This window comes from Mycteria americana, chromosome 4, assembly GCF_035582795.1.
Source record: "Mycteria americana isolate JAX WOST 10 ecotype Jacksonville Zoo and Gardens chromosome 4, USCA_MyAme_1.0, whole genome shotgun sequence".
NCBI lineage: Eukaryota > Metazoa > Chordata > Aves > Ciconiiformes > Ciconiidae > Mycteria > Mycteria americana.
Genome location: NC_134368.1, coordinates 15,424,142 through 15,443,376, shown reverse-complemented (window position 1 = coordinate 15,443,376; position 19,235 = coordinate 15,424,142). Strand labels below are relative to the sequence as shown.

At 38.2% G+C, this 19,235-nt stretch overlaps 1 long non-coding RNA gene across 1 annotated transcript in view; it reads right to left on the bottom strand.

Annotated features, from left to right (window-relative positions):
• Positions 1–18,907, bottom strand: part of LOC142408603 (uncharacterized) — a 38,831-nt gene extending 19,924 nt beyond the window's left edge. Inside the window, exons 1-2 of the long non-coding RNA XR_012775353.1 lie at positions 18,841–18,907; positions 16,172–16,216 (exon numbers count right to left, since the gene is read on the bottom strand). This is a non-coding gene — a long non-coding RNA (uncharacterized LOC142408603). The remainder of the gene's footprint in view (positions 1–16,171; positions 16,217–18,840) is intronic.
• Positions 18,908–19,235: the final 328 nt, after the last annotated feature.

The following is a 19,235-nucleotide window of genomic DNA, read 5'->3' as shown; positions in this document are numbered from 1 at the left end:
ACAAATAAAGTGACTAAGAAAGAAAAGGAGGTAGAAGTGATTAGTGATGAGTAAAAAAGGTAATTCTAAGGACAACCTCGTATGGGTCTAATCTTGCAAGATGCCCAATGCTTCCCAACTGACCTCAAATGTTCTCCTCATGATCTCCAAATGCATTTGAATTGCATGGGAATATAAATCACCTGTTGCATGTTAATATATTTTTCATGACTAAAATTTTGCTATTTAAACATTACTGTCCAATTTTGTTGTTTTTATTATATCTTTCTTCACCAGCTCTACCTCTGAAAGCTTCATCTACAATACTTTAGGAGCTGTATCTCAGAAGACATGTAGTTATAATGTTAAATAGTGGTATAGCTAACATTTTGTCATCTGTCCTCTGAAATGAACTGAAGAACATAATACTGCAAAGCTTCCCATGCAATTCAAAAGTTAAATTATTCAGAATGGGGTTTAAAAGAACAAATGCAATGAGAGGGAAAGAAAGATGCAGTTTATTAACCAGTGATTACAGGTTAAGAATGAGTGAGACAGCAAGTCTCTAATTCTACCTAAGTGCAGCTTTAGGAGCCTAAGTCCTTATTTATGGAAAAACAACACCATCAGCATATACTGCACCCATTGTAAATGTGCACAAATAGATGTATATATAAAGCACATGCCTACTGCAGTGACATCTGGTTGTGCAGAATAAAGGATGTGCAAAGTTTGTCAGATTGTGATAGCTTAGTATCATCCAAGTTTTCCAGAAGTCTCCATTGTAAAGTCCTAATTATAAAATATCTAAAAATATGAGATGATGATATCTAAAATATAGTGAGTCAGGTGATATAGGACCAGAGAAAAAGCAGAGACTTTGTGGCTATATGCTGATTCCATGATCCCTCTCTACAGAAAAGTATCTTATAAAGGTGTCCATCAATTGATGTAGAATGAAGGAGAGGAAAACAGCCTTCATTGATAGACATTTATAAGGAGTCAGTAAATAGTTCTTTAGCTCAAGTAAGAGGCAAATCTATTTTTAGGGGATAAACATCTGGATTTTGTCCTGAAAGTATTTTGTAGTCTAAGCCACAACAAACAGACATTTGTAACTCTTACATTTTTCTAGATCATTCATCACTGGAATATCAGAGGACCAGAGTTTCAGAAAAGCTCAGCACCCACAGGTAAGTGAGATTTACATTTCAAAATGCTTGGCACACAGCAGATCCCAGGGTAGAGCTTCTGGGGAGGGATTTTCTTCTGTCAAGTGATGCTGAAGTCTTGAAGGTCAACCACTTATTTTGGCATAAAAAGAGTTCATGTCATCCTAAAACACTTCCTAAGGACTGCAATTCTACATGGGGGAATAAGTAATTAAGAAATTAGAGCAATTCAGTAGGTGACTGTAATCTCTGTTTTTAAGTCTGCTTCTTGTGTGCTTTGCCACAAAACTTCAATGGCGAGTCTATGCTGTTCTGCCTTAAATATTTTCCAGAAACATTTCTCAGAAATAGGAGAACATAAATAAGGCAAAAGAGCTAATCTCAGTCATAAGTGATTTAAACCATGGATGTTCATTATTGTTTCAAAACAGCTGTCTCAGGGAGGGTTTTTAAAATATATTGCCACTATTATATGTAATTGCTGTAATTGTATTTTGGGTCTGTAACCAAGTGAGGAGGTTTATCAATACATTCTCTTTCTCCAAACGCATTGCAATCATGATGGTCAGAAGGCCAAAAGGAGAAAGGACGATGGAGTTCTGGAGAGAGTAAGCAAAAAAAGGAATTTTCCAAGTGCAAAAAGAGCATTCCCTGTGTGGATTCCACTTGCCTGAAAATTGGGTTGCTTTGTTAGGTACTTACAAAATGTGGCTATTCTCATGCATCCAATACTGAAAATTTCAATCTTAGCATAATTTATCCCCCCCATCCCCAAACCACCTCCTATGTTGATTTAGCATTGAAAATATATTGAAAAGTAATGAATTATAAATTACTTTTTAACTTTAATGATGTTTTTGCTTAGAAAGGGTGGTAAGAATTGAATAAGGACTCCAGGATATGGCCTGCTGAAGACAGTAAATAAAGGGGCCTAATACATAATTTTGCCATTCTTCTATCAAGTATGCTGGTTTTGCTTTTCCAGTTTTCAATTGAATTGCTATTCAGTCATGGTTGTGCTTTAGGATGCCCTTCCAGGGAGCAGTTAGACTTGCAAATGTGTAGTTTGACCTGATTATTAAGAATGATATCACCTGAGACATTTCATTACAAAGAAATGTCCCAATGGTTGTAGCTAGTCTTAAGAAACACCATCTTTTTTAGCAAATTAATTAACTACTGTAAAGAACATATATTTTCTGTGCTGGATTTTGACTTTGCCTGAAATATATATGTAAGCAGTTCAGAAGCAGTACTTTCCATCAACAAAATTTCACCGGCATTGGTTCATATGCACATTAGACAAAAAAGAGTAGATGTCTGATGAATGGTGACATCAGGCTTGAAACTGCAATGTCAGCAGTCTTCACAAATGACCTCCACAAACAGGCAAGATTTTCCACCCGTGAGCTACATCTGATCTCCAGTATGCTGATGTGAATCCAAAGCTACTTTTTCCAATACTCTCTGAATTAAATGGAAGAATACATTCTCCTGTGAGGTTACCCACAACACAAAGTGTTTTTCTACAAGCATCTGTTGTCCAAAACAGTCTGAAAGAGAGCTTCATTATGTTGTGACAAACACCACTAGAGAATGGGGAATTTTTTGTGATTTTTGTAGAATTTGGATGTTCATAATGAACTGTTCTGAATAGGATTATCATCTGTGCCTTACGTTCTAATGACTTGCACTTAGATTGCAAACAACTCCATTAGTTATTCCTGTGGATTATGGTTCCTTTACCTGAGGTCCCCATTGTCCAGCTCTCTGAAGAAACCATCTAATCTTTATGTCCACTTTTGGGAGATGTTTCCAGAACAGCCTTTGGACACCAGCGTGATGCAGTATCTGCCAAACTGCACCTCACAGTGATTGTGCTTGGATAGGCACACTCAAGGCACTGGGATTTATGGCCAGTTCCTTCAGACAAATATAGAGTAAGGAAAAAGCCTTATGACATTCCTGTGGTTTTGACATGGCATGTCAGGCATGCTTTGTCTTCTCAAGCACTGTGTACATTGTACCGCAAGTAACAGATCCAGGCATGAGGGGTAACCTGCTACTGATAAGACCAATATTAGATTACTTTTAGAGGAAACAAACAAGAGCCACAGAAGGAAACATACTTCAAGTCCTGATTTTTTCTGCATTGGATGCAATGAAGTTAACACATTAGCTCTTAGCAGAACCAATATAAGGTCTGCATTTTTCCTCAAGAAAACAGCTTTCACCACAACGACCCTCAACTGAGTAGAAAATAAAAATACACCTTTCAGAAATAGTAGTTAAGTAGGTAAAAGAACATTTTGTTTCAGATGGGGTTTTTACCACTACAAGGGCTGTACCATGTGGTTTAGGGCCTCAAATTAGGTTTCATGAAGTTGGTTTTTGAAAGACAGTAGGAGTGGAAATATTGCCATGATATGTGCTCATTATAAAGGGAAATGTTTTGCATTTGAATATTCCCTTCCAGTGTTGTGAGTCCAGCTAACACTCTAAGAGTGCCTGAGAACCAGACTATGACCCTAGTCAGAAAACAGCTATAAAAGCAAGTAACATGGACTACTCTGTTTTCCATTTGCATTTAACTCAAGTGGAAGGTAATAATAAGAACATTGGATTAAAAAATATTTCGGACCCAATTCTGTCTGGCACTTGTGCCTCCTTGTACAGGCACATACTAAATTGTACCCAAAATTGTTCCCCAAAATCTTCAGAGAGACCACAGTCACTCCACAGAAGCCCATGAAACAGTTTTCATGCTGCAGACTAGGGGCCAGAAATACACACTTTAGGGTGTGCATGGTCTTGTTCATCACAGCTCTATGTAAACTTTTTATATTAGAGTGTCTTGTGCTCCTGGAGAAGGAGCCTGTGCATGGTCACACAGGTAGATGGTTATCCCTACCGCTCCTCTTGTCAGCTGTGCCTGATGAGCTGAGTGCTCTGATAGAGATGGCCTAAAATGGCACCACCACATTGAGAGCTGTGGCTTCAATTCCTCAAAGCTTTTTTGTACTCTTATTTGGGTGGCTAGGGACCAAGAGATAAATAAGAAGGGTCTTCAACTGTGCCCCAACTACTACACAGAGACTGAAACATCTGTGTTCTTTTCTCCCCTTCACATTAACAAGGTTAATTTGGAAGGAAAACCATGGAGTCCAGAAATATCTCCCAAGTAGTTATGAAGGTCCAAGGAGTTATTAATATAACTGGCTCACTTTCTTACCACACGTTTCTTCCTATCAGAAAGTGTAATTTTGTTGATCAGAGTCTGGTTTTTTTATGAGAAAATGGTTGATTGAAAGTTTTTTACAAGAAAAATATGAGGAAAATATATTTAATTCCAACATAAACCCCATTTTTTACATTTCAATTAGAAATGTTTTACATTTTCTGTTGGAAAAAAGATTAAAACCTAAAGTTGTTTCCTGAAAAAAAAAATATTTCTAGTTCTAGAGATGTAGAGATTTTTTTCCCCATGTAAATACATGAATGCTATGTTGACAACCTCCCTATAAACATATATCTTTTTCTTATTTACACTGTCACACAAAAGTATTGGGACTGACAGCTCTTAAATCTGAAAAGGGCTCAACAGTGCAGTCTCAGATACATTTCTGAAATGCCAAGGAGACGAAACGTAACCACATCCTGTTGAATATCTTTGGGTAGTAATGACACTGTGCAAAACTTTGAGAGGATGTGTCCCAATTAATTAACCTCTTTGACCAGCTTCCTTTTGTTTGGTGCCAGTTGCCATATGGAACCTCTAAACTCTCCCCTAACCATGGGTGGAGAATTTGCTATGTATGCTGCCATTATTTAACTCAAAGGTAAATATGAATGTTTTTCAGAAAGATTCTTTCAGGTCCTACTCATTAACAAAATGCATCTTTCAGATATCAAGTTCAAAATAATTACCTATTGACAATGAAATGTAATGCATTTTACTGATGCAGGTGAACCAGAATAGTCAAAATAAAAATAAATCTGATTTTTTTTCCACAAAGCCCAAACAGAATCAAGTATTTTCTTAAGAAAATAAATACATAATAATGGTGTGCCACCAGAGGTTTTCTTAGAGGATTTTTTAAAGTCCTTGGCATTTTCACTTTTCCCATTTCTCCCTGACTGAAAATTTATCTTTAGACTAGTGTTCTGTCAGTCTTGTCCCCACTCAGCCAAAATGCAAAAAAATCTGTAAGTCACATGAGAGCAAACCTGTTTGAGCCCTAGGGCCTGCTCTCCTCCCTGCTGAAGTCAGTGAGAGTCTGTTAATTGATTTCAAAGGGAGCTGGATGAAGTCCCAGTATCAGATATAACTGTTTGGAGAGTTTTTGGGGGATAGGGTCTGGATAAGCAGCTAAACATTTGATTCATTATCTGAACCCAGTTGAATTGCCAATGCAGAAGGTTCATCCATCATTTCTTTCTGCTTTCCATGTTCAGAGCTCAGGGATTTATCTGCTCCTCTTTCATCAGTGAATCACATTACTAACATGATTATTTAAAGCAATGCAGAAGCAGAGCTCTCCCCAGCGCTTTTAGTGAAGTCCCTTGCAATACAGTAGATAGAGGATACTGTTGAAGGAATACTGAGCACATCTGACATAAAAGGATCCACTGACTCTTTTCCTCTGGTTTGGCTGAACAGAGTCTGTGCTGTCTAATATCACCTTGGCAGTCTTGGCTGAGTATTTAAGCAAAAGACTTCAGACAATCCCTAGCCCGAATCCCTCAGAGTCTGGAAAAGTTCAGACCAGTAACTCGTAAGTTGTTACTCCAGGTTTCAGCATTTATACACAAGAACTTTTCTAACAGAGGAAATTCTGAACTCTATTGCCCCATTGTTAATAGTTAGATGAAGGAAGGACTATGTTTAAATGACATACCTTAAATTGCATTTTCAGTGAAGTATTTGTAATTTCTGATTGTACATGTATGTTCTGCTAGTGATCCAACATTTGAAGGAGCTTTATGTGTTTAAAACACTTTAGGTCACCTTTAACCACAACTGTGTAACACATGAGGATGTTGTTTCAACTTCAGAGCTCAAGGGTCTTCAGGGACTGGGGACCCTGGAGTCTTTTGAGTTGGACAAACCAACAATCAAGTGAGGCCACAGTCCCCAGCCCCTGCCACCCTACCTTCAAAGCATCTGTGGGTGCTCTCATACTGCAATTTCCTCCTCCATAATCTGACAATGACAGTGTAGCCATGGTACTTTTCTTTTTCTCTCTTTTCTTTCCCTGTTCTTGATGCCTCTTTCAGCTTTAAGGCTGCTACACAGTTGTCAGAAGTCTGGCTTCAATGGTCTGAAGGGAGACAGATACTGATAAATTTCCTTTTGATCTCTGCTCTGCAAAACCACTCAGTCAGAAAAAAATAGAGGGGTCTGTGTGCGTAGGGGTTGGAGGATGTGAAAGGCAAAAAGCACCCTCTCATGCCAGAGCGAGTGTAACTCCCACTTCACATTAGATCTGAAAGAGGAATATAAAGAGTTTTGTATACATTTTGCAAATCAAGACAATACACTGTAAGAAAATGAAGCCAACGAGTAAAATGGGGGTAATGATACTGATCTCCTTTCTAAAGTGCTCTGAGATCAGTTGATGAAAAGGACTGTACAAGAGCTAGGTATTATTATAGTTAGATCATTGCAATTGCTTTTCTCAAAAACCTTATCTTTTTGTTGCATATTCATCAGGATCAGTGTTGAAAGGTTACAGTTTATAACAACTACTTTGTTATACTATAAATGAGACTGAAAAAGAACTTCTGTTTTCATGGGGCTCCAGAAATTTGCACGTATCATTTGAGGATGCATACATACAGCTGTAGCAGGTGTCTTCCACTCAACTTTCTCTATCTGCCCTGATCTAAGGCTGAATGAAGACAATGCACCAGTGATCTGAACACTGTCACGTGAAGAACACAATATTTAAATTACAAAATGTTAATCTTGATTATGCATAGACAAACAGTCATGAGCTTGGTAGGCACAAGTCATGAGCAATCCAGGAGCCATACATTAGGGAACACTATTCCTAAAACACTATACCTGCCTCTCAGCAAATTTGTCTAGCTGAGATATCGTGTTGCACTAACACAGCTAACCAGCTTTCTGACTAGAGCAGGCTCGTAAGCAGCCATCTCAAAGGCAGGGCAGGGAACACTCATGTCTGTTGTGTCTGTGAAGGCAATGAATCTCAACGTTGGTAGAACTGACTCAGTTAGTAGAACTGATTTGTCAGAACTAGCAAAGGTGGAAAATTTATGGGGGAATAAAAAAGGTGAAATGATAATGATCCAATAGGATTACTAAAGCAGGAAAGGGCATCTCAATATGAACTAAGATCCAAGGAAAATGACCCACAGTATTCATATAAAAATCTCAAATTAGCTTTTTCCCCCACAGTAGGAAGACTGCCACTGGGACACAGGTTATTGCATACAGGGTATGTATAGCAGACTATACAAACAAATTTAGAATTGGAAGTGCAAAGAAAAAAATAAGGCAAATGAAAATTTGACAGAAATCCATTATGCATTCTTTAATATATCATCACATATTACACATAAAATAGCTGGTAGTTATATTGTGCTAATAAAAAGTGACAGCAAAATACTAGCTATGGAGTGTGTGGGTAAAAGTAACATGGCTCATACATACAGAATCATAGAATCATAGAACCATTTACGTTGGAAAGGACCTTTAAGATCATCGAGTCCAATTGTTAACCTATAAACTAACATTGCCAAGTCCACTGCTAAACCATGTCCCTAAGCACCACATCTACATCTACATTCCTCCAGGAATGGTGACTCCACCACTTCCCTGGGCAGCCTGTTCCAATGGTTTGACAACCCTTTCGGTGAAGAAATTTTTCCTAATACCCAATCTAAACCTCCCCTGGCGCAACTTGAGGCCATCTCCTCTTGTCCTATTGTTTGTTACTTGGGAGAAGAGACCGACCCCCACCTCGCTACAACCTCCTTTCAGGTAGTTGTAGAGAGCGATAAAGTCTCCCCTCAGCCTCCTTTTCTCCAGGCTAAACAACCCCAGCTCCCTCAGCCGCTCCTCATCAGACTCGTTCTCCAGACCCTTCACCAGCTTCGTTGCCCTTCTCTGCACACGCTCCAGCACCTCAATGTCTCTCTTGTAGTGGGGGGCCCAAAACTGAACACAGGATTCGAGGTGCGGCCTCACCAGTGCCGAGTACAGGGGGACAATCACTTCCCTAGTCCTGCTGGCCACACTATGTCTGACACAAGCCAGGATGGTGTTGGCCTTCTTGGCCACCTGGGCACACTGCTGGCTCATATTCAGCTGGCTGTTGACCAGCACCCCCAGGTCCTTTTCCACTGGGCAGCTTTCCAGCCACTCTTCCCCAAGCCTGTAGCATTGCATGGGGTTGTTGTGACCCAAGTGCAGGACCTGGCACAACTGGTTTAGCAAGACCTGTACTACATTATTTATAGTTTATCATAAAGTCTGTGATGTGCCTTTTGTTCATTTCACCACAAAATCAACATGAAATAACCATATAGTCTCAACTGTGTCTTCCAAATGCACACAAACAGCAAAGCCTACAGGTACATGCAAAGGTTCTGGCTGGGTTTCTGACAGGTTCTGAAACAGAGCACAGTGAGTGCTAATAAAGGACTTCCTAAAAAATTTCTCTATCTTACTGCATGAAAAAAAATATATTTTTCTTACAGCTTTAAAATTGAGATATCTCAATGTCTCAATGTAAATGTTGCATTTCCAGTGATCCATGAAAAATCCTTCATGTTTTTGAGTGAAACAGTTTTTCCAGAGGTTTACAAAGCCAAAATACAAAAGTAGTTTTATTATCTGCCAGGTTTTTACAGATCATGTCACAAAATTAATAGTAAATGCATCTGCATACAGTTCTTAAAAGAAATCTCAGTTTAATAGATACATTATTGGGACAGGGATGAATTTGCTGTTTGTTTATAATAGTTGTAAGAGGTCAACCCCTCCATGTAGGCAAGCAGCAGTCTCCAAACTCAAAACACAAATCCAAATAAAAATAGTGAAGCAGTTTTTCTTAGCTTGCAGATGCATGGATATATGTGTGTGTAGAAGAGACTTCAAATTGAGAAGTGGAGCAAAGCTCAGAAATAGATTGAAGACATAAAAAGAACAATGCTGGTATGTGCCGTAGGAGAAGTCTACAGAGTGTATTATTGGTTGGGTACTGACTGGAGGATGTATTATTTCTGGTAGCTTGAATCCTGATGGTTTCAAAAAAGCAGGAATTTCTTTCTTGGAAATAAACCTTCTCAGAAATAACCAGAAATAAACATCAAAGAAAATTTACCCCATCAATTTCTCTATCCAATGGGAATAACCTATGAGATCTCAAAATATGGCTAGTTGCTCAGATCAAAAAGGGTAACCATATGTTTCTCACTATCTTTAATTACAAAGAAGAGTAAATTACTGAAAAAGGCCTTAAATTCAAACAATTCCAATAAAAATAGGAGTCTGGTTTATTAACAATTATGTGCATTTAGATACAGCTGTAATTCAGTTAAGCTTTTAAGGTATGGCTGTTATTACTGAAATGAAGTGGTGCCTTAGTCATGGACTGAGACCCCACCGTGGGAAGAGTTCTATGAAGAATGGATAAAAACCACAGTCTTGCCTCAAAAATCGTCTGAAGATAAGACAAAGGAACAGATTCAGACAAATGAGTACAAGGAAACTAGGCAATATTGGATTAATTTAGTAAAAGTAGTGATAAGTAAAGGTCTCTGCAGGCCAGTAATCTAGCAATTGTCTGATTATCCACAGACATCAAGGAAAGAGAAGACTGTGAAGAAGCTGGATCTTGTCAACTTTTGTGGATAGTTCTTCCCAAGCATAATGGACAAAGCAGGCAAACGAATGAAGGTGCTTGTTTTAAAATTTATTATGTGAGTATAAACTGCTGAGAGTGCCACTATGTTCCTGTTAATAAATATCTGTGAGCCAGTATTTGAAAATGAATGAGAGATACTAAGCAGGATAATGATATGTGGTCTAAAGGTTTGAAAAGACTTTGGCAATCATAGTTTTGGTAGAATACAAAAAGTGTTGGCTGGAAGATGTCCTATGATGGAACCAGAGGAAAGTAACTCAATTTTTCTTCCAGTGAACTTATAAAGTAAAAAGTAAATAGGGCAATTGCTGGAGAGAAAAGGGTGGGGAGGTGATTGTGGGATAGACTGAAACAGGATTGTACTGAAAGGGGCAAGTGACAAAAGCTGTAGGAAGAGTAATGATAAAATAGAAGAGGGTGATCAAGTGGTGGGATGGGGCTGCTGGAGAAAGCAGAACTCTGAGAGGAAGAGAGCCACCATAGCATCTCTGCCTCAAGGGAAAAGGAGAGAAAGTTGAGGAGGAGAAGAGAAAGCAAGACAAAGCAGAAGCCTTTGCTGATTTCCTCTCCAAAGATTTCAGCAAGATGCCATCTGAGGAGAGAGAGAAGTGGATACAGGAGGATGGAAAGCTTAAGGAGTGAGTCAGAGATGTGGAAAAAGTTACTGGATTAAGTAGATTCACTCTGAAGAACATTATTTAGGGAAATGGCAAAACTGGAGGAGAAAACACATCTATGGTGTAGGAAGGCATCTAGGCCACCAAGTCATACTGTGCTGTGCAAGATCAGGAAGAGAGGAAAGGAGTCATGGGAGTGAGTTAGAGTTCTGCTGTCAGAGAAGGGATAAAAACAAAATGAAAAGTGGGGGACAGTCAATCACAGAGGCAAGAATTATCGGATCAGCGAGAGAAGGGAATAGAGCGTGAGGCAGAGAGCTGGTTTCCTGCGAGTTTGCTAGTCAGGCTTACAGATTGTTCTGGCCTCAGCTCAAGAAGTGGTTCATTTCTGTGAAGCTAACCACATAGGCCTATCATGCAATCAGTTGGACCTTTAATTATTTTTCCCTGAACACCAGCTCTCAGGCATGATTTCTGTAGCACCTTTAAGAGGTCAAAGTTAAAGAACAATAGTTTGGTAAATGACCATTTGTCACTATTTGCCCAGTCCAAAAATGTCCCAAGTAATACAGTTAAGCTTAAATTTGGAAGCAAAATTCTTTCTTACATCAAAACTTTATAGAAACACAGCAGAGAAAACACGCTTTAATAATAAACAGATAATTAAAACCACTTGAAACACATGTATGTGTTTTATTAGTGACTAAAATCAATGGTATGTTGCAATTTAGTTATGTGGGCTGATTTAGTATCATGTTATGTACCAGTTACATAGACATGTGCTACGGGCTTAGTCATAAAAGTGTGGAATGCACCACTAACAAATTCAATTTTTTGCCCTTAACTACTCACAAAACTCCTCTTCTAAAGGGAAACCACACATCATCTCTTATAAAGAACTCAGTCAAAAGGAAAGCCAAAATAAAGACAGTCCTTAACGGCCCACTGGACTCTCACTAAAACTATATATTTTGGGGGAAAAACAAAGAAAGGGAAAAACAGGAAAGTGCTCCGCCATTCTTAGAAGAAACTGCTGTTCTTAACAGAGTTCAAATACTGCAATGAGATATCCATGTCACTTGGAAAAGCTGAATGTGTTAAGTGTCTAAGAAAATGCTGACAGTTTTTCTGTCAGTCTGATTAAAGAAGCGAAGTACATGGCTGGTTCAATAGTACATTAAGAATTTCCCTCTTTAGCTTTGTATTGCAAATTATATTTTCAAGCAACTCATTTATTAGGGCAGACATCTGAAGAAATAGGCCTTACTTTGGAATGCAGTGTCACTAATGCCAAGAAAATTAAAGCATAGACATTTTCACAGATATGTGCCCAAATGCCTAGTCTTGGCCCACAACCATGTCTATCTTTCAACTGCCACGCTGTCTCATGGGAATTGTAGCTTGAATGACTCAAGCCTGATTCTCCTTCACTGGATGAACTTCCAATATAAATGGCCTTGAATGCCCTGTGTCAGACAGTTCCTATGATACCTTGTCCAGTGAGCCAGAAGGGAGATGTGACCGTGCTACATCAGGGAACCCTGACTTCAGAGAAGAATAAGACCTCTGAATTGTAAGTCTAATGAAGCATTATGGCAAAGGTATGCTAACACAAATTGATCCCAAAACAAAATGGATGGCTAGAAGAGACCTCCTAGGTGTCTGAATACTGTCCCAGCAGCATATAAAGGCATTGCATAGCTTATCATACTTCAAATATGATCAAATACTTAGATTAAAACAGACTTTTAATTCTACAGTGACTGTACACTTGTCACAGACCCTATCTTTCCCCATAGACCACCCTTCTCCATGGGAGAAACCAAGCTCTAAGTTCATGAGCAGTGTGTGAAAGAAGAATGACTTTTATTTTGCTTTAAAATATACTTGTAAGTTGAAATCTAATGGCTATGAAAAATAAATTGCACAGAAAGGGATCACCATGGAAACTAGTCATCTAACTGCTGTTGACTTTTGGTGGAAACTAAGTAATCCAGAGCTACCCATGCATTTGAAAATCTATGATGTCATCAGTTATTACAAGTTTACACTGAGATTGGCCTACACACTTCAGCTAGTTCAGACCCTCACTGTGCAAAAATCTGTACTGACCCAAGAAATGTCAGATCTGCTCCCTAACTTATTTATGAAAATTAAGCTTATTTTAGCAAAGGTTTGCACCAACGCAACTATATAAATTTGTAAATATTTAAAATATTTTAAATATATTTAGTAGATTTCTTATGTAGATAAGGTATTATATTTCCTCAAATTCACTTACATTCAGATTTCCTCAAATACATATAGGTGGTATGTCTGAAGATGTCTATAAGTCATGCTCACTCTGATGTGGATAATATGGACTCCTTTCCTGTGAGTATAACTTCTGTTGAGGCACAGTAGCACTAATTAGAGCACAAGGAGAGTCAAAACTTAAAATATTTAGACTCAATGTATACTAGTGCTAACAGGAGATGTGCTAACAGGACAGAGTGTAAATAAATCATATTTAGCTTTTCCCTAGGCAAATATATGAACTTAATCTCACAGGAAGCCTGTGAGGAAGCTCACAACCTGCAGCATCCATGGGGAAAAAAAATAACACAGGTTGTTAAAATTGCATTATTAACTTCGTATTGCTGGATTATTGCTTACTTAGGTGAAGGAAGGAATCCCCCTAAGCACTACAAAGATTTGGCAATCCCTTGTGAAGAAGTTGGAGTGTAACTTGTGTGGCATTGACTCCTTTCAAAATGCCGGTATTATGACTCTCTTTTTGATGGCTTAGGTTTTGCTTTGGGTTTTGTCCTTGAAATAATCATGTTTCAGGGAAAGCCAGCAGTAATATGACAACAACGACAACAAACTATGGGTCAGTCTTTTTTTAAAGGCTTAAATAAATGTGTTACAGTGAAAGCTAGTGTCATCCACTTCAGAAGTTTATTGAGCTTAGGGTACTGGTCAAGTTAGGCTTGTCATTTAATTTGGTGTTTGGATGCTGAAATAATGGAATCCACTTCTAAGTTTTCCTTAGGCAGCTTTTAACCAAACTTTGACTAACAAGCATTTTGCATGGCAGGAACAGAGTTGAATCCTGGAATATCTCGCCTTTCTGCTCTTCAATGCTTTCACTGTCAGTTTCTGTGACATAATGGTTACCAGTAAAAGTGATAAGGAAAGACATTTCCTATCTCACAGCAGAAAAAGATGAGAGAACCAGTAGTTAGGATCTAAACCTGTGTTATGAGAAAACCCACGTCATGCTCTGCTTGAGATGCAAAAGACTTGAATCTAAAGCAGTGGAGACAGTGTCCTACAGCTCAAGCAACACCTACTGTGCACAATCTCCCTTCTCTCTGCCAGCGGGAAGGCAGAGGAAGAATTGCAAAAACACTCTCTAGCCTGTATCAGACAATATCAAAACACCTATGCTAACAATTGAATTTAACTTAACTGGCTTTTTCTAAGGCAGCATGAATATGATTCTTTCCTCCAGCAGAGCTTTGGGGCAATAGTCCGCAGCCAAAAGGGAGTACTAGCATTTTCAGCTTGTCCTACTATATCCATGCCCTGCCTCAGGCTTCAAAATCCTCCGTGAATGACTCCACCATCTGCTTCTTTTGAGGTGGATCTTCTCAGCCTTTTTTATAGGAGCTGTTTAAATAAAAAAAATCCACCCTAGATCTAAATCCTGAATGTTATTCTCTCATATCCCAGGTACTGTCTAGTCTAATGTGGGTTACTCTCCTTCTCTTATTTTGGACAAGAATTGCACCTTCCTTAGAACTGGTCAAATATCCCACTGAGAAGTTTTGATTTTGACTAACTGATACTGATTGAAAATGACATGACGGGAAATCCCTGATGAACTCTAGGTGTCATGTTTGCTTCACAGGCACTGAGGATTCATAATGACTCAAAAGCAGACGAGCTCACAGACTGCCTCCAGGAATTGCCAGACGATCATTTTTCAAATTACTTTTCTAACAACAAAAGGCACTGAACCCCACACTCATTCGCAGTGCACCTTTTACTAAATGAACCCAGTGGTAAACAAGTTACAATGAATTAATAAGACATAAAACACCCAAATTAGCTTAAATGGAATTTTTACTGCCAAAATGAGGTGCATTATGGATCCTATAAAATCCATACAATAATTAGGGCTTACTTTTATGTAAACAACCTTACGAACCTAAGGCGACGAACAGCAGTATGAAGTAGAGAGTGAGTTTGGGAATCAGAACACTGAAGCTGGAACAGTTTTACACTAGCAATGTAAGAGAAGAATAAAGCACTGCAAAGCTTTCTAAAGCTAAAACGATCTTTTCTGGACTTTGAACTAATTTATATTGTTACTGGATTACATATAGCAAATGAATATTAAAAGCAGTTTTCACTGTGCAGAATGGAGTAATGTGCTCCCAAATCAGGGTGTTAATGCACCTGTGCAAGACAGGAGGCTAATATATCACACAATCTGGCACATATATGAATTATTTTGCCAAAAATGAGGCAGCTAGATTACATCCCTACTCTTTGCTATGAGATCTTTCTTTTAGCTTTATTTTATCAACTGTTTAGTATGACTTGGAAAGAAATTTGTAGGGTTAACTCAAGTGTTAAAAGATGGATTGATTTGAAAAAGACTCTTTATAATTATGATCTCTACTAGTAGTTTTTGAAAAAGCAGTAATTCCCCCAATACTTGTGGCATAGAAATGAGAATACAGAAAATCCCTTCAGTGGAAAAAATAATAGACAGTATCAAATTAAACTGAAATTGACTTTATAACTTATGATTACTATTCTGGGAAATTGAACACATGGGTATCGAACTTTCAGAGATTCAACATACCAGTTAGACTAACGTCTTCTAATATTTGAATCAAAGTACATTTTAGTAATAATGTACATGTATATAACCATCATAGTAAAATAAGTTTTTATTTTCAAACACTGATTAACAGTTTGACATCTGAAGTGCTACGGTGGTCGATATGGTTTTGTTTATGTTTCACGCCAAAGAAAATTTGTTAGACTAAGTTGCCATGTTTTTTGCATCTGGATTTTATGATGTTTGGCTTTGTAATGGCTGTATATAGAACTGATTCCAGTACTTGAGATTCTGGCTAAATGTAATTAGCTTAAGTGCCTGGAAGATGAAAGTTTATTTGCTTTATACTGGATTAAAGCATAAGTAGCAAAGGTAGCATGAACAGACTGTGTAAGTTACCTCCAGCTATTCAAGTTCCAAAGATCTACATACCAGTAAAGGACAGTGGTGGCCAGGAAGTCTAGGGATGTTTGAATTTATTAAATTTGCTGAAAGAAAACATCAAATATGTTCACGGACTAAAAAGGTTAAGTTAAACCACAACTTGCATAATGATTTGTCTGATCATATTTCTTCTCAGAAATTTTATCACATACGCATATCATACATCAGTGCTTGCAGCTTGAACAACATTATAGGTACATAACCATGCTGCTAGGTTTTTCTCACCTTCTGCACTGAAGAAGACAGCAGTAATTCTCACCATCATAAGTGCTAAAGGATAAGAGGAGGGAAATGTACAGGTGATTATTAGCATTAAATTCTACTGTCTCAGCAATGATTTATTTGAACCATTAGTGCAGGAAAGCAGATACAACAAAACTGATTATTAAGACCCAGACCCTGGCAACCTAATTTTGCTTTTTATGAATCATATGTTAAAGTGCAATTGTAGCTAACTAAAAATAAGATTAAAATTAAGTCAGAATGCCAAAGCAGTTCCACATGGGAAAGCTCACTGTTGATTACTAGATGTGGAAAATATACAATAAGATAAAAACCCAGCCTTGTAGGCAGAGCCTACTGGCAGACAGAACACTTATCTTTTAGAAAGAGATAAACATGCATGCTTGGATGTTATTCTTTATTTACAAAAGCAAATTAGATCACTTTTAACACTCCTGTATTCATGTAAAACATATTATCTGGTAATAGCTTTGAATTCTCTTTCGTGCTATTAAATATTGGCTTATTTATAGCTTTTGGGTTTTTTCTCCTCACTTTGATATTGGAATAACCTGGAACTTTTGCACCATACCCAATGATAAGTGATGGGACTGCTAGAACCCCCTGGTTTGATCTCTTTCTGAACCTCTATGGAGACTTCTTTTTTCCATTGAGGTAGGAAGCTGATATTGCACGAGAGCAGGACTTTGTTTCTTTTGACTCAGTTCTGCTGTTTTTTTATCTGGAATTGAAGGCATGCAAAAATGCATGGAGAAAGATACAGAAGCTGTTTTAAAGTCCAGCCTTTCTGATCACAAACGTTTTTGCAAATTCCACATTTCAATTTTTGAGGAATATGATGGAAAAAACTAGGCAAGATTATATTTATGATGCAAGTCAGAAGATAAACTTTTTAGCTTTTAAACCACAATAAATTACTATAATATATTTTTACCAAAACCAGTGATATTTTGAGTAAGATTCTAACAAAGAAAATAATCCAAACAAAAACGTAAGCGTTACATTAAGATACATTAAAGTGTATTTTTATACACCTTAATTTTAAGGGAATTTGTGTGTGAGTGTGTGCGTGTGTGCAATTGTAACTGCCGTGCTTAAGAATGTGAAAGCATCGGTCTTTTTGGCTTCTTATGCTGCATCGGAAAATATATTTCCTCTTCTTTGACACACTTATCTATACCAGTAAATAAAACAAGCCACAAATTGTTTTCTGGCCCCATGGTTAAGTGGTATGACACAGCTCACATCTTTATGGTTGAATTCTCCTGTTGGAATCAGGAGGCCAAATCCAAACTATCTGTTGATAATGGTCATTGCCCCAGATGCAGTTTGGGAGATTGGTTTTTTGGCACAGGCCAAAACTGTCCTAGGGATTATGCTAATAATTTAACATCATGGTTGATCATATGTGTGAAGCCTGGGCCTGTGTTTGATCACAAACACAGACATAGTTCTGCAGTTTTCATTGTAAAAAGAAGGGATACTTACATATTTGTCAATCCTCTGTACTCTGTCGATTCAGCAGCGTCAGATGACAATAGCTTATTTAACTATTTAAAAATTAAGAAATATAACATTAAGCCTCTGGGTGTTACATTGCACTGCAGATCAAGAGGTATGGATACCTGACTTGCTCCTAATTTTTCTCCACTATTCATATTCATATTCATATTCATATTCATATTCATATTCACCTCGAATACTGTGTTCAGTTTTGGGCCCCCCACTACAAGAGGGACATTGAGGTGCTGGAGCGTGTCCAGAGAAGGGCAACGAAGCTGGTGAAGGGTCTGGAGAACAAGTCTGATGAGGAGCGGCTGAGGGAACTGGGGTTGTTTAGCCTGGAGAAAAGGAGGCTGAGGGGAGATCTTATTGCTCTCTACAACTCCCTGAAAGGAGGTTGTAGTGAGGTGGGGGTCGGTCTCTTCTCCCAAGTAACAAGTGATAGGACAAGAGGAAATGGCCTCAAGTTGAGCCAGGGGAGGTTTAGACTGGATATTAGGAAATTTTTCTTCACCGAGAGGGTTATCAAGCATTGGAACAGGCTGCCCAGGGAAGTGGTTGAGTCGCCATCCCTGGAGGTATTTAAAGGACGTTTGGATGAGGTGCTTAGGGACATGGTGTAGTGGTGGTCTTGGTAGTTTTAGGTTTACGGTTGGACTCGATGATCTTAAAGGTCTTTTCCAACCTATACGATTCTGTGATTCTGTGATTCTGTGATATTTTAGAGCTATTTTAGGGTGTATTCTCAGGAGATGAAAGAAGCTGGGCAGAGTCTTGCATCCTTTCTGTGGTTACTACGGATAGTCATCTTCTGTGCTTCTCCGTTAAATTAATGGCAGCATGGCAGCCTCATTAACCACTTTCAAGTTCCAGGTTTCCCCAGAACTGTTTCACAATGAACACCATGAAAGCTCATAAAGATGAAAGGCCCCACAATGTTACTGTTTCACATGTAAAAAATGTGCAGGAGCTCAGATGGTTGGAGCTCCAAGTAGCTCATTGCATCAAGTACCTTTGTGGGGCTTGTGCAACAGAGAATCTGCGGTAAACTCCAAGTGTCATATTTTAACCCTCCCTCCCATTGCCATAGAGAATATAGGGAACAACCTGGGATCAAGCATTTTTCAAAATGTGACCGTATCACTTACAAGATGCTGACTTCTGGCTTTGAGGCTGTTGAAATCTATCGGAGTGAATTCTGTGCATCCCCAAATTTCTCTAAGAAGAAAAAAGAAAATGAAAGTTTACTGTCTTGTGGTGAGGATGAAGGAGTTAATAGTAAGCATAATTAGCATAAATGCTAGAGATAAAATCCGGACCTCATAGGAATCAATGGGAAATTGACTCTAAAAGAATCAGGATTTCATCTTAGACATTTTTTTCCCCAAGACTTTTCTATGCCTTAGTTTTCTGTTCACAACAGCTACTGATTTCCTACTCTATTTTCTGAACAATTATATAATGAGAGAGCTACCGTATTTAGTACCTTCATCCTTTGAAAGCATTATTTATATTTTTAAAAAATGCAATTATTTTTCTCAAT